Source organism: Mobula hypostoma, chromosome 6 (genome assembly GCF_963921235.1).
Source record: "Mobula hypostoma chromosome 6, sMobHyp1.1, whole genome shotgun sequence".
NCBI classification, from domain to species: domain Eukaryota; kingdom Metazoa; phylum Chordata; class Chondrichthyes; order Myliobatiformes; family Myliobatidae; genus Mobula; species Mobula hypostoma.
Window position 1 is genome coordinate 48,932,772 of NC_086102.1, and position 15,680 is coordinate 48,948,451.

The 15,680-nt window shown below is 41.6% G+C and overlaps 2 protein-coding genes across 11 annotated transcripts in view; one reads left to right on the forward strand and one right to left on the reverse strand.

The window, feature by feature from the left end:
• The window catches only part of caska (calcium/calmodulin-dependent serine protein kinase a), a 415,030-nt gene that overhangs the window by 155,601 nt on the left and 243,749 nt on the right, over positions 1-15,680 (forward strand). The gene's annotated exons all lie outside the window — the stretch shown is intronic.
• The window catches only part of LOC134348031 (probable G-protein coupled receptor 34), a 47,497-nt gene that overhangs the window by 7,862 nt on the left and 23,955 nt on the right, over positions 1-15,680 (reverse strand). Inside the window, exon 2 of one of the 3 annotated variants that reach the window (XM_063050794.1) lies at positions 276-379. The exons of 1 other annotated variant lie outside the window; for it this stretch is intronic. The gene's annotated coding sequence lies outside the window, so the exon portion shown is untranslated. Of the gene's footprint in view, positions 1-275; positions 956-15,680 lie in introns of those variants that run through there. One more of the 3 variants, XM_063050795.1, reaches the window with a different exon arrangement.

Here is a 15,680-nt window from a genome sequence, read left to right on the forward strand (position 1 = left end):
AGACTGCAGTGTCCCATGAATAAAGATCAGGAATTGGAAGAATGGAAATCTGCACGCAACAAGCAGTGTTTTGGAATGATATATTTGCATACAGAATGTTATGAATCTGGTTGTCACTTAGCAGATTGTGAGCTTCAGAGTCAAACTGTCACATTGAGTTTATGATGCAGTGTCTGTATCAGCAATGAGGAGATCCAGCTTAAAAAGTTGGACTAGGATTGAAATAGAGGACATGGCATTGTTGATCAACTTCACCATAGTTTTATATGCATCACCTTTGAGATGATATACTGGAAGGTTCCAAAACGAAATGTGCGAATGCTGGAAATCTGAAATCCAAGTGGAGAATGTTGGAAATATCAAGCCGGTGAAGCCACATCTGAAAATACAGAACTGGAGTTATTATTTCGGTATACGAATGCTCAGTATTGGTATCATTAATTTCATATTTGTTTACGGATACCAATTACATCAGTAGAGCAAACAGAAGGATAACAGTTTAATGACATTTAGTAGAGAGGGCAAAAAATGGCAAGTTAAATTTGTCACTTATTAATTTTCTTAATAAACAAAATTTGAACTACATGGTACAATTGCAAATGTGGTAGAAAAACCTGAGGAAGTTGGTGGTTGGAAGTGGTGTTGTATGTATTAGCATCTTTGAAGAGAGCAGAATAAATTGAGATGGGTATAATAAGTAAAAACAGGTTGGACAAACTTGGATTGTTTTCTCCAGAATGGTGGAGGCTGGGGGGACCTAACAGAAATTTATAAGGTATTAAAAAGCATAGGTAGTGTATTCAGCCAGTATCTTCTGGATTGAAATGACCAAATCCCAGAGAACATACATATTATAGTATATATCATAGAATATTAAAAGAACAGTTTTGCTAAATAATTATATGGAATTGGTTGTGTTTCAGCAAAATATTGTTCATTTCCATGCAGCATACTTGTCAAGATGTATTCCTCTTATTAAGAAAGGAAGAATGGAAAAATAAAAGCTTCTGAATAGTGTTGTCAGGATAAGGTAGATTATAATTAGATGCAGCATAGTTTTATGGAAAAGAAATAAGTTGCTAAAAAAAAACAGTTTACATCAGGAAATATCAAAGTCATAAAGTGATAAAATAAGGGAAACAAACTATTTGACCCACTGAAGTTAAGATGGTCATTATCAGAACAATCCTGTCTCTTCCATTATACCATTTTTCTCCTGAAAGCCTTGCAAATGATTCATTTTTAAGGGCCTTTTCTAGGCAATGATCCTGTTTCCACTACCCCTACAGACAGTGATTACATTGCAGAGTAAAGTGTAGACGCTGTAGAGAGAGTGTAGTATAGGTAAACAGTAAAGTGCCTGAGCATAATGTAGGTTGTGAGATAGTCCAATTTATCGTGCAAGAGATCCATTCAAGAGTGATGTGCTGAGCGGTGTCCACATCTCTCTGTAGTTTCTCACAGTCACATACAGAGCAGTTGCCATACCAAACCATTATGCATTCAGATAGAATGTGCTCTGTGGTGCATTGATAAAAATTGCTATGGGTCTGCACTGCAATGCAAAATGTTTTCAGCCTCCTGAAGAAGTAAAGACTTTCTTGGCCATGAGATCAATGTGGTTGGGCCAGGACAGTCTATTGGTGATGTTCGCTCCCAGGAACTTGAAGCTTTCAAACCTCTCCCCTTCAACATCATTGTTGTAGACAGGAACATGCCCTCCTTGAAGTCAATGACAACCTCTTCAGATTTGTTGATATTGAGGGAAAGATTATCATCATGACATCATGTCGCTCTCGCGCTCTTCTCACTGTGCTCCAACTCATTGTTATTTGAGATGTGACCCACTTCAGTTCTGTTAAGTTTCCCTTTTTCTTACTGTGTCAAGTGTACTTAGTGTAGTTTAAATGATCTTCATGCCAGATGTTGGAGTCCTGAGAGGAGCTGCGTCTGCGTGGAGTGCCTCCAGCTTCAACTCCTTGAAGACTGTGTTAGGGATCTGGAGCAGCAGCTGGTTGACCTTCGGCTTGTATGGGACAGTGAGCAGATAATTGATCAGAGTTACAGGGAAGCAGTCTCACCCCCGAGTGGCAGGACGCAGGTAGCTGGGTTACTAGCAGGTGAAGGTGAATAAGGAGTTAGTGCAGAGTATCCCTATGGCCATTCCCCTGAGTAATCAGTATACTGCTTTGGGTACTGTTGTGGGTGATGACCTCCCAGGGAAATGCCACAGAGACTAGGTTACTGGCACTGGGCATGGTTACGTGGTGCAGAAGGGAAAGGGGGAGAAGAGTGGAGCAGTAGTGATAGGAGACTCAGGAGAGGAACAGACAGGAGATTCTGTGGATGTGAATGGGATACCCAGATGGTATGTTGCCTCCCAGGTGCCAGGGTCAGGGATGTCTCAAATCACATCCACAGCATTTTGGAGAGAGAGGGAGGGAGAGCAGCCAGATGTCTTGGTACATATTGGTACCAATGACATAGGAAGGAAAAATAAAGTGGGCCTGAAAAGAGACTTTAGAAATCTAGACAGAAAGCTGAGAAATAGGACCTCCAGGGTAGTAATTTCAGGATTACTGCATGTGCCATGCGCAGGCAAGGGTAGAAAGAGGATGATTTGGCAGATTAATGCATGGCTGAGAAGCTGGTGCAGGGGGCAGAGCACAGAGCATCTGTGGGATGTGGACCACAGATTACAACAGGAAATAGAAAAGATGTGTCAAAAGGGCAATGCTGTGGTAATCATGAGAGATTTCAATATGTGGGTCAATTGGGAAAATCAGGTTGGTAATGGATCTCAATTACAGTGATATGAGAGAGGAGGTGGTCAAAGTAAATTGGAAGGAGATTGTGGCAGGGATGACAGCAGAGCAGCAATGGTGTGAGTTTCTGGGAAAAATAAGGTGCAGGATAGATGTATTCCAAAGGCAAAAAAATAGTCAAATGACAAAATAGTACAACTGTAGCTTTGACTTCCCTTGACAGCCAATGTAAAGGCAAAAGAGAGGGCATACAACAATGCAGAAATTACTAGAAAGCTTTTAAAAATCTACAGAGAGCAACTAAAAGAATTATTAGGAGAGAAAAGATAAATTATGAAAGCCAGCTAGCAAGCAATATCAAAGTGCATAGTAAAAGCTTTTTCAAGTATGTAAAAAAAAAGAGATGAGAGTGGATGTAGGGCTGCTAGAAAATGAGGCCAGAGAAATAATAATGGGCTAAGGAGAGGGCTGATGAACTAAATGAGTATTTTGCATCACTCTTCACTGTGGAAGACACTAGCAGTGTGCTAGATGTTGAATGGTGTGAGGGAAGAGAATTGAGTGCAGTTAGTATTACAAGAGAGAAGGTGCTCAAAAAGCTGAAAGACCTTAAAATACATAAGTCACTCAGACCAGAACTGCACCCTAGAGTTCTGAAAGAGGTAGTGGTAGAGATTGTGGAGGCATTAGCAATGATCTTTCAAAACTAGTTGACTCTGGCATGATGCCAGAGGACTAGAAAATTGCAAATGTCACTCCTCTGTAAGAAAGGAGGAAAGCAGCAGAAAAGAAATTATAGACCAGTTACCCTGACATTTTTTTCCTCTCTCTTTCCCTCTCACAATAACTCCTTGCCTGTTCTCCATCTTCCTCTGGTGCTCCCCTCCCCCTTTCTTTCTTCCAAGGCCTTCCATCCTATGATACTCCCCCTTCTCCAGCCTTATCCCTTTTGCCAATCAACCTCCCAGCTCTTGGCTTCATCCCTCCCCCTCCTGTCTTCTCCTATCATTTCAGGTCTCCCCTCCCCCTCCCACTTTCAAATTTCTTACTATCTCTTTTTTCCATTAGTCCTGACGAAGGGTCTCGACCTGAAACGTCGACTGTACTTCTTCTTATAGATGCTGCCTGGCCTGCTGCGTTCCACCAGCACTTTGTGTGTGTGTGTGTAGCCTGACCTTAGTGGTTGGGAAGATGTTGGAGTCGATTGTTAAGAATGAGGTGATGGAGAACTTGGTGACACAGGACAAGATAGTACAAAGTCATGGTTTCCTTAAGAGAAAATCTTGCTTGATGAGCATGTTAGAATTCTTTGAGGAGATTACAAGTAGGATAGATAAAGGAGATGCAGTGGATGTTGTATATTTAGACTTTCAGAAGGCCTTTGACAAGGTGCCACACATGAGGCTGCGTACTAAGTTAAGAACCCATGGTTTTACAGGAAAGTTACTAGCATATTTGATCATTGGCTGAATGGTAGGAGGAAGCAAATGGGAATAAAAGGATTCTTTTCTGGTTGGCTGTCAGTGACTAGTGGTGTTCTGCAGGGGTCTGAGTTGGGACATCTTTTTATGCTGTATATCAATGATTTAGATGATGGAATAGATGGCTTTGATATCAGATTTGTAGATGGTATGAAGATTGGTGGGGGGGCAGGTGGTGTTGAGAAAACAGGAAAACTGCAGAAGGACTTAGATTGGGAGAAAGGGCAAGAAAGTGGCAAATGAAATGCATTGTTGAAAAATACATCATCATACACTTTGCTGAAGGAAAAAAATGTGTAGTCTCTTTCCTTAATTGGAAGAAAATCTAAAAATCTAAGATGCAAAGAGACTTGGGAGTCCTTGCACAGAACAGCCCACTGGTTAACTTACAGTGGTGAGGAAGGCAAATGCAATGTTAGTATTCATTTCAAGAGTTGTAGAATACAAATGCAGTGATGTGATACTGAGTCTTTATAAGGCAATGGTGCCACCTTACCTTGAGTATTGTGAACAGTTTTGGGTTCCTTATCTAAGAAAAGATGAGCTGGCATGGGAAAGGGTTCAGAGGAGGTTCACGAGGATGATTTTGGGAATGAAAGGGTTATCATATGAGGAACATTTGATGGCTCTGTGCCTGTACTCAATGGAATTTTGAAGCATGAGGGTGTTTGGGGGGGCGGGGGGGTTGGAGTTTGCATTGAAACCTTTCGAATGTTGAAAGCCTAGACAGAGTAGATGTGGAAAGTATGTTTTCCATGGTGGGGGAGTCCAGGACAAGAGGGCACAGCGTCAGGATAGAAGAGCATCCATTTAAAACAGATATGCGGAGAAATATTTTTAGCCAGAGGATTGTGAATCTCTGGAATTTGTTACCACAGGCAGCTGTGCAGGCCAGGTCATTGGCTGTATTTAAGGTGGAGATTGATAGGTTCTTGATTGGTTATGGCATCAAAGGTTATGGGGAGAAGCCCAGGGAGTGGAGCTGAGGAGGAGGAGAAAAAAAGGATCAGCCATGATTGAATGGCGGAGCAGACTCAATGGGTCAGATGGCCCAATTCTGCTCCTTTGTCTTATGGTCTTATGATCATCTGCAAACTTGTAGAGCACCAATGTTCAGAATAATTATGGTGAATGTGTTGCTACTTATCCTTATAGCTTGTCTACTCTTTAGGAAATCAAGGATCCGGTTGCAGTGGGAGGCATTGACTCCCAAGGTGTGGAGTTTGGTGATGAGATTGCCTGGAGTTATAGGATTGATTGAATGTAGAGCTATTGTCAATAAACAATAGTCTAATGTAGGTGTCTTTCCTGTCCAGATGATCCAGAGATGAATGTAGGGCCAAGGAGACTACAAATTGTAGTGTGTCAAAGTTGTCCGGAAAGCTGAAGTTGATGCGTGCCCTGACTAGACTCTCAAAGCACTTCAGGATGGTAGATATTAAAGTCACTGGGCCATAGTCATTAAGCAATTTACCTTGTTTTTCTTTGGTACCAAAATGATAGTCGTCTTTAAAAAAAAAATGAGGAAACTACAGCCTGAAGCAGAGAGGGTTTAAAAACGTCTACAAATAGCCCTGCCAGCTGATGTACACAAGATGTAAGGGGACATCCAGGGTCAAAATCCGGACTCGATTCTTTCCACAGGTTTACTCTCCAGAAAACTGATCTTGCGGCCATGATGGTGACTGTAGATTCAGGTGCGCTAGAGACTCTGGGTGGGTGGTGACGTATGCATTCCCTTTTGTTCAAAACGTGTAGAATGCATTAAGCTAATTGGGAGGAAATGGGCTGATACCAGCAGTACTGCCTAACCCTGTTTTGTAACCCATTATAGTATGTAGGTAACGTTTCACCCGGGAATCTGCCAGGGTTGTCTTTATTGTCCAGTGCTCCTGAGGAAGCCTCATCTACATTGGTGAGACCCGTCATAAATTGTGGGACCACTTCAAGCACTCCACCTGCCAAAAGCAGAACTTCCCAATCACCCAACATCTTGATTGTGATTCCCATTCCTGTTCTTACATGTCAGTCCATGGCCGCCACCCTCAGGGTGGAGGAGCAACACATTATATTCTGTTTGGGTAGCCTCCTATTTAATTGCATAAATATCGATTTTTGAATAAAAAATTCCCTCCCTCTCTCTCCCTTCCTCTTCTATTCCCCACTCTGGCCCCTTACCTCTTCTCACCTACCTATCACCCCTCCTGGTGCCCATCCTCCTTTCCTTTTTCCTATGGCCCACTCTCTTCTCCTATCAGATTATTTCATCTTCAGCCCTTGACCTTTTCTACCCTCCTGGCTTCAAACTTTCACCTTATAGCTATCCTTTCCGCTCCCCTACCCACCTTTTCATTGTGGTGTCTTGCCCTATCCTTTCCAGACATGAAAAAGACCTCTGCCTGAAATGTCAGCTTTGTTCATTTCTATGGTTGCTGTCTGACCTGAGTTCCTCCAGCATTTTGTATCTGTTGCTTTGGATTTCTAGCACTTGAAGAATTTCTTGTGTTTATAGTACGTAAGACCTGTCACAGAGTGACGGCTGGACTGGGACTCAATTATGAACTGAAACTTATTGAAACAAGATGTAATTATTGAAGTAAGATTTTATTGAAACAGAAAATAATGAAAAGTTGATGGGATCAATTCTAAGGAGGCTTTTTCTTGGAAATTCATGGGTGAAGTTCTGTAGTTTCATTGTAAGGCTTTGTCTATTTCGAATTAAGATGAGAAGAAATATTTTCATTGAGATAATCTTGAATGTACGTTTCTCAATCGTAAAGGAATGACCAATTGTTTCATTATATTTGCGACTGTCTGATCATCAAAAGAAGCTGCAATATGTTATCAAGCAAGGTGCACAAAATGAAAGATTGGTCTATAGTGAGAGTATGCACTTGTGTTTTGTACTAGGCAAGTGTTATTTACCTGCTCACATTCTTCATCAAAGTTCATTTGAATATTCTGTTTAAAGTTCTTTCTGTCCACTCACTTTGCTGACTTCTGTAATCAGCAGACGTCAATCTGCTCCACTGAGTAGTAGAGAGCCCAGCTGTGATCCACTTAGTATTAATAAATCTGCCAAAGTAGAATGGTGTATTTTTTCTGATAAAAGAAAAATGAACAAGTGCTGAAAATGTAAAATAAAAGCACTATTTCCTGGAAGTATCCATCAACTTGCGAGCATCTATGGAGAGAACATATAACTGATGGACGAGAACATCAGAAATTGGAATAGTTGGAGATGCATAGGTTTTAAGATGCATGAGGTGTGTAAAGTGCCAAGGGAAAGAAGGAAAGCTGTGCAATAACATGGAAAGCGGAAGAGGTTAAGTAACTAAATGGATGGTAATTTGATAGAACAAAACCTTGAAAATGAAAAAGAATGATAATCTGAAATGGACAAAAGAATTTGGAAAGAATGCTGAAAATACTCAACTGAGATTTTTTTCACTGATTCTATAAGATATTAATAGATAGATATACTTTATTGATCCCGAGGGAAATTGGGTTTCGTTACAGCTGCACCAACTAAGAATAGAGCATAAATATAGCATTACAAAAACCACAAACAATCAAACAACAAAATGCAAACTATGCCAGAAGGAAAAAAGTCCAGGACCAGTCTATTGGCTCAGGGTGTCTGACTCTCCACGGGAGAGCTGCAGGTTTGATGGCCACAGGCAGGAACGACCTCCCGTGCCGCCCAGTGTTGAAAAGTTCAATATTTGGTCTACAAACACGTTCCTCGATCATAATATGACCCGGATTGCACCATCTGTTGTTAACCAGAACAGTAAGCACCCAACTCCTTTACGCTTACCGCTCTCAGTGCACTTCCGGTCAGCCGGAACGGTCTGGAAGCCGTCCATGGAGAAGTTTTGATCGGGTATGTCCTCGTGCAGCCCCGTTCCAGTGAAACACATAACACTGCACTCCCGAAATGTTCTGTGACGCCTGGCTAGCGCCATGAACTCGTCCATTTTATTACCAACCGAACTCCTCTTCTCCATAAGTCTCTGTTGTCTCAACCCAGTCCTCTTTCCTGGACTTTGTTATCCCCCTCTGCACCCTCTGTGTGTTTACCTCCAGATTTCAGCCAGGGTGTCTACCGCTCTGCTCGCTAAACTGGCTGGCATTAGCACAAGCAGCTGGTCCCTGGAATGAACAATGTGACCATGCTTCTGTCCCGCGTGTTGGGATGCAACTATTTCCAGCACTAAAAACCCAAATAAAACTCTCTACCAGCATGTTAGAGAGGATGTAGCTTCGACATGTTACCGTGAAAAAAAATACAAAAAATAACGTAAGTTAAAAAGTAAGAATCCGATCGAACGTCTGTAACAGGCTGCATGCACGACCGGCGCATGCGCACTAATGTACATAATTGGAGGTTCTTTCTATCAGACTTTTGCTAAGTTTTATTGGAACAAATTTGGAAGCCATAAATAATGAAAGAATGAAGCAGTGAATTAATGTGTCAGGCTCAGGGTTGCACTTGAAGACAGAATCAACTATAGTTTATTCACTACAGCTTTGGCAACTCCAATCTCCTAGACTTAGGAGTCAACATCCTTTTGCATTTAGATGCTTGATTTCCTGACCAATAGACTGCAATCAGTAAGGATAGGCAGCATCATCTCTGCCATGTTGTGATTTGCTGTTGATTATCCTCTGGTTTCCCACAAATCTGCATCTTCAGCCTCCTTTTCTTTATATACTCTCAACTGTGTGGCCAGATTCTGCTCTAACTTCATCTATAAGTTTGCAGATCAGAGCTCTGCAGTGGGTCGAATCTCAAATAACAATGAGTCAGAGTATAGGAAGGAGATGGAGAGCCTTGTCGAGTAGTATCATGTCAACAGCCTTTCCCCCAATGCCAGCAAAACAAATGAGCTGGTTATTGATATTAGGAAGGGAAGTGGTTCACATGCTCCTGTTTATATCAGTGATGCTGTGGTTGAAAGAACTAAGAGCCTCAATTTCCTAGGAGTGAAAATCACCTGTATCGGTTCAACCATCTCTACACCATGTGTACCATTGCCTCTATTTCCTTGGGAGGATAAAGAAATCTGGCATGTTCCCTTTAACCCTCACCAATGTTTACAGATGCACGATAGAAAGCATTTTATCCAGATGTATCACGGCTTGGTATGAAAGCTGCTCTGACTGAACCAGCATAGATTTCTGGACACAGCTCTGTCTATCATGGAAACCAGTCTCCCCTCCATGGACTCTGTCTACATTTTTTCATTGCTTATGTAAAGCAACTGATGTAATCAAAGACCCCATGCAATCTAGACAGTCTCTCTTCTTCTTCTGTCCCCCCCCCCCACCCAGATTGGGCAGAGAATAGAACATCCTGAAAGCCTATACAACCAGGCTCAAAGACAGCTTCTCATATTATAAGACAATTCAGTAGTCCCCTCGTACAATAAAATGGACTCTTGGCCTCATAATCTACCTTAATTGTTCATCTTATTGTCTACCTGCACTGCACTTTCTCTGTAACTGCAACCTTTATTCTCTACTGTGTTACGTGCCAGCAGCAATAGACCACAAACACAGATTTTCAATGTTAAACAGCTATATTTTCAATTTAATAGTCAATTAAAACAATTACTCCCCTAACCAAGATAACAGTACAATACATCTTAGCTCACAAACTGTGGAGGTCTGGAAACAGTTCTTCCCAAGTTTTACTCAACCCAAAATATAGACATTTTAAATAGAGTCCTAGGATGGCAATCCAGAAGGTTCTGAAATCCACGGCAACAGGTACAGGTGTCTGTGAAGAAGGGTTCATAAAATCCACATTCCGATGACACAAGATGACAGTCACAGAAAATTCCAGAAGTCGAGTGGTCGTCACTTAAATACTGGAGTCCACACAGAGATAAGGTGACAGTCAGGGAATATTCCTTAACACAAGTGGTTGCCATGTAACACACCTGAATCCATTCATCCTTTCACACCCATCCCTTCTTTACCCCTGGCACTTTCCCTTGCCCTCAGAATAGATGTAGCAGTTGTCCTTACCCCACCACCTTCGCTGTCATTCAGGGACCCGAACAGTCTTTACAGGTGAGGCAAAAATTCACATGCATCACCTCCAGCCTTGTCTCCTGCATTCAATGCTTTTAATGTTGCCTTCTGTACATCACCAAAACCAAGCGCATACTAGGTGACTGTTTTGCAGAACACCTATGCTCCGAACTCCCAGTTAGACCATAAGGCATAGGAGCAGAGGCCATCTGGCCCATTGAGTCTCCTCCGCCACTCAATCATGGCTGATCCTTTTTTTAAGATCTCCTCCTCAACCCCAGTTCCCGGCCTTTTCCCTGTAACCTTTGTTGCCATGTCCAATCAAGAACCTGTCACTCTCTGCCTTAAATACACCCAACGACCTGGCCTCCACAGCTGCATGTGGCAACAAATTCCACAAATTCACCACCCTTTGGATAAAGAAATTTCTCTCCATATCTCTGTTTTGAAAGGGTGCCCCTCTATCCTGAGGCTGTGCCCTCTTGTCCTAGATTCTCCCACCATGGGAGACATCTCCTTCGCCCTGGAATGAAAAGCCTCATCCTGAGGGCAAATGCGGGCGGAGACGGAGGAGTTACAAGAAGGGGATGGCATTCCACTGCATTTGCTCTCAGGATGAGGCTTTTCATTCCAGGGCAAAGGAGATGCCTTTTTTAAAGAAAGGGGCTTCCCTTCCTCTACCATCAACTCTGCTCTCAAACGCATCTCTCCCATTTCACGCACATCTGCTCTCACCCCATCCTCCCACCACCCCACTAGAGATAGGGTTCCCCTTGTCCTCACCTACTACCCCACCAGCCTCCGGATCCAACGTATAATTCTCAGTAACTTCCGCCACCTCCAACGAGATCCCACCACCAAGCACATCTTTCCCTCCCCCCCCCCCATCCCTCCCCACTGATCTCCCTCCTGGCACTTATCCTTGCAAGCAGAGCAAGTGCTACACCTGCCCTTACACTTCCTCCCTTACCACCATTCAGGCCCTAAACAGTCCTTCCAGGTGAGGCGACACTTCACCTGTGAGTCGGCTGGGGTGATATACTGTGTCTGGTGCTCCCGATGCAGCCTTCTATATATTGGCGAGACCCGACGCAGACTGGGAGATTGTTTCGCTGAATACCTACGCTCTGTCGGCCAGAGAAAGCAGGATCTCCCAGAGACCACACATTTTAATTCCACGTTCCATTCCCATTCTGATATGTCAATCCATGGCCTCTTCTACTGTCGAGATGAAGCCACACTCAGGTTGGAGGAACAACAGCTCATATTCCGTCTGGGTAGCCTCCAATCTCTTGGCATGAGCATTAATTTCTCTAACTTCCGCTAATGCCCTTCCTCTCCTCCTTACCCCATCCCCTATTTTATTTATTTATTCATTTATTATTCCTCCCCCTTATTTCTCTCTCTCTTTCCCTCTTACAATCACTTCTTGCCTGCTCTCCATCTTCCTCTGGTGCTCTCCTTCCCCCTTTCTTTCTCCCTTGTCTCCAGCTTTATTCCCTTCTGCCAATCAACTTCCCAGCTCTTGGCTTCCTCCCTCCCCCCCCCCCCCGCCGTCTTCTCTTATCATTTCAGATCTCCTCCTCCTCCTCCCTCTTTCAAATCTCTTACTATTTCTTCTTTCAGTTAGTCCTGACGAAGGGTCCTGGCCCGAAACGTCAACTGTACCTCTTCCTATAGATGCAGCCTGGCCTGCTGTGTTCTGCAGCATTTTGTGTGAACTTCTTGCATATGTTTTTTTTCATATTTCTATCATTCATCTTCCACAGTCGTCCATCTCCACTGCCCCTCATTATCTGCTCACCTCCCCTGCCTGGCACAACCTGCCTGTCATTTTACACTGTTCTTCCACCAATCACTTCAGAATCCTTTCTTGCCACTCCACTTCTCTCTATGCTGGCCATCGCACTCCTCCGTTCAAGTCCTGATGCTGCGTTCCTCCAACTGACTATTGCTCCAGATTTCAGCCTCTGCAGTCTCCAGTGTTCCAGTACAACTCAGTGTTTATTTCTACTATTTTCTCAGTTTTTTTTCTAATCCTCCATCCATGCTAAAATGTGACTCTCAATTTCTATCTCCTTGTCTTATGAAGCAACTTTTTATGGTATCTTTTCAAATGTTCTCTGAAAATTCAAATGCAATTTAAGCTCTGGTTCTTTGTTTGCTAATCAATGTGTTATTCCTTTGATGGCATTACAGTTCAGCAGCTGTTTTATATTTTATAAGTATTTTTTCCACTATGTTCTATACCTGTTTAAAGAAAGAATAGTTTCAAAGAGTCTAAGAAAAGTATAGATGTTTTGTATCTTTTAATATTTTCCAGTATTTTAAGTCCATAAAATTTAAATCTTTTGTAATTTGAAGGCTATCACTCTGTATAGGTGTACCAAATACTTCTGGCTTGTCAAGTCAAATATAAATGGGTACTTTTCCATTGCTGGTGAGTTAATCTACCAAAAGTAAAAGTTGCCAAAAAGCATATCTGGGGAGAGTCCACAGATCTATCTTATTTGCATGGTGAATATCCGTTAAGTTGAATAAAGCCTCAATTTTCTGATCAGTATTTTCTATTCTATTGTGTTGTGCTTAGAAAGGGAGACAACAAATTAAGGTTAGGATGACTTTGTCCTGAGATGCTATACTTTTGATGTTATTCACCAAAGATGGTAAAATGTGCTCTGGGTTGCGTTTTAAAAAGTGTTTACAAAATCAGAAGTGGCATAACTTGGTTCCTCAGTTTCACTTAACTATTTCCTTTCAAAAGCCACTAATTGTGAGAGATGGAAATACTTATTTGAATTGGTCAAAATGGTCAATATTTGGCATAAGGAATAAGCAACTGGTGGAAGTTATTTGGTGGCAGTTGTCAGCTAAAGAACTTTGCACATCATTCTTATTAGTTTACTTGTTATAAAAGTGACATCAAAATTTCTTGAGCTCCTACACAACAGAAAATCAACCTGTGAGCAAAACACAAACTGCTGGAACACTCAGTTGATCATGCAGCATCTGTGGAGGCAGAGGGATGGTCAACCGAGACCCTGTATGTTATGAAGTCCTTTTGATAGGAGAGGTAATAACTCTGATTAAAGCAAGTTTTATTAACTTCATGCACCTCCTGCTCTTACAAATTTTCAGATTACACATTATTTTCTATGATTCTAGTTCGCCACTAGACAGCAGTATAACCTTGCTATACATCTAAATTTGAGAACTCGGATCAGCTTCAAAAAGATCCAGCAACTCAAAAAATGTATATCTTTAAAGTTTATGTTGAGTGGCTGAACTAACGAATTTTCAGTATTATCTGGCATTTCTCAATTTTAGGTGTGGCAATTTGGTTTTATGAAAAGGAGCGTATTTGCTTAAACTGGTTACAAGGGGGATGAAGTTAACAATTTGTCTTTACTTGAATGATAATTCTTTTAAAGGATTGATTGTACAAAAATATACAAAATTTATCTTTTTTAAAATTGTACAGTTTGATAGGAAGGCACCAGGAAATTCAAGATTTTTAAAACACATTTTATTATAATGTAAACCTTTGACCAGCATATTAGTATGTTTTCACATTGTTGCTTTTACCCTTGCTGGATATATCTGATTTACAAATCCAAAGGGTAGTTTGGAAATCAAGAAGTTAAAAAGGGCCAATGAAGAAATCTGAAACAAGATCAGAAAATGCTGAAAACATTCAATAGGTTAGAAAACACCCATGGAAAGAGTTAATGTTTCCTGCCAAAGATCCTCCTCCAGAATTCTGAGGAAGAGAATGTGCTGTGAGCATTTTTTTTTCAGTTACTGATTATCTTGTACATCAGCTCTTTTTGATTTCCAGTGGAAGAAGTCTAAATACTTTGGTGGGCAATCTCTGGTAATCTTTCCATTACTAATGGGCATTACAGAAGAACTGAATAAGGGTTATACATTACACATTAGCCCCCATTGCTTCTATTATCTGTGTTCTGCCTTGCACATTTTAATCCAGGCCAGAGTTTTAAAAATGCTATCTTTATAAGGCCACTCTCTATTCATTTTAATGGACAATAAACATCTATTTGTCATCTTACTTCTGTCTGTCGTTAGTTATACGCAATTTAAAACGGCATCATATTTTAATGGATTTTTTCAGCATATCAAGATGGTTAGTAATCATACTTCAGTTCTACAATAATGTACAGAAGTCTTCAGCACATATATCTAGAATGCCTAAGATTTTTGCAGGGTACTGTAGTAATTTTATGTATTGAGTTGTACTGCTGCTTGACAAAAAAAAACAAATTTCATGACATGAATGACAATAAACCTGATTCTGATGTGGGTCTCTATTGTGGACTGAGAGTGGGAAGAGGGAAGGGGGAGGGGAATTATGGTTGGGAAAAGAGGAAAGAAAAAGGGAGGGAGTGGGGAAAGCACCAGAGACACATTCTGTAATGATCAATAAACCAAGTGTTTGGAATTAAATGACCTTGTCTGGTGTCTCAGGGTTGGGTGTGCCCCACCCGCCCCTGGCCTCTCCTCTGCTACCGGTCTGCACTCCACCCTCGCCATTCCAAACATCTTTTGCTCCTGCCAGACTCTCCAGTCCACGTATACAAATACACTACCGTGCAAAAGTCTGAGGCACCCTATATATGCTCGCAAATTTTTGAGAGCATCCAGAAATGTATGGCAGGAAAGAGCTAATCATCTTTTTTTATTGCCCAATGTAGATTATTGGTGATTTAGGTCAAGTAGACAACAGCCCTGTGATATTCAAGAGATCACTAATTAAAAATTATGTATGCAGGTTAGACTCTGCATCTCGTGTTCCATCGATAGAATGTAGTTCTGTTAATAAGACGATCCTATTTTGGCTGCCTGCCAATTACCAGTGGAGTTCCACAGGTGTCGGTGTTGGGATCACTGCTTTTTATGATGTATGTCCATGATTTGGACTATGAGATTAATGGATTTGTGGCTAACTTTGCCGATGATCCAAAGATAGGTGGAGGAGCGGGTAGTGTTGAGGAAACAGAGAGCCTGCAGAGAGACTTAGATAGTTTAAGGGAATGGACAAAGAAGTAGCAAATGAAATACAATGTTGGAAAGTGTCTGGTCATGCACTTTGGTAGAAGAAATAAACGGCTTATTTAGATGGGGAGAGAATTCAAAACGTAGAGAAGCAAAGGGACTTGGGAGACTTTGTGCAGGATACCCTAAAGATTAACCTCCAGGTTGAGTTGGTGAAAAAGGCAAATGCAATGTTGGCATTCATTTCTAGAGGTATAGAATGTAAGAGCAGGGATGTGATGTTGAGGCTCTGTAAGGCACTCATGAGACCACATTTGGAGTATTGTGTGCAGTTTTGGACTCCTTATTTTAGAAAGGATATACCAACATTGGAGAGGGT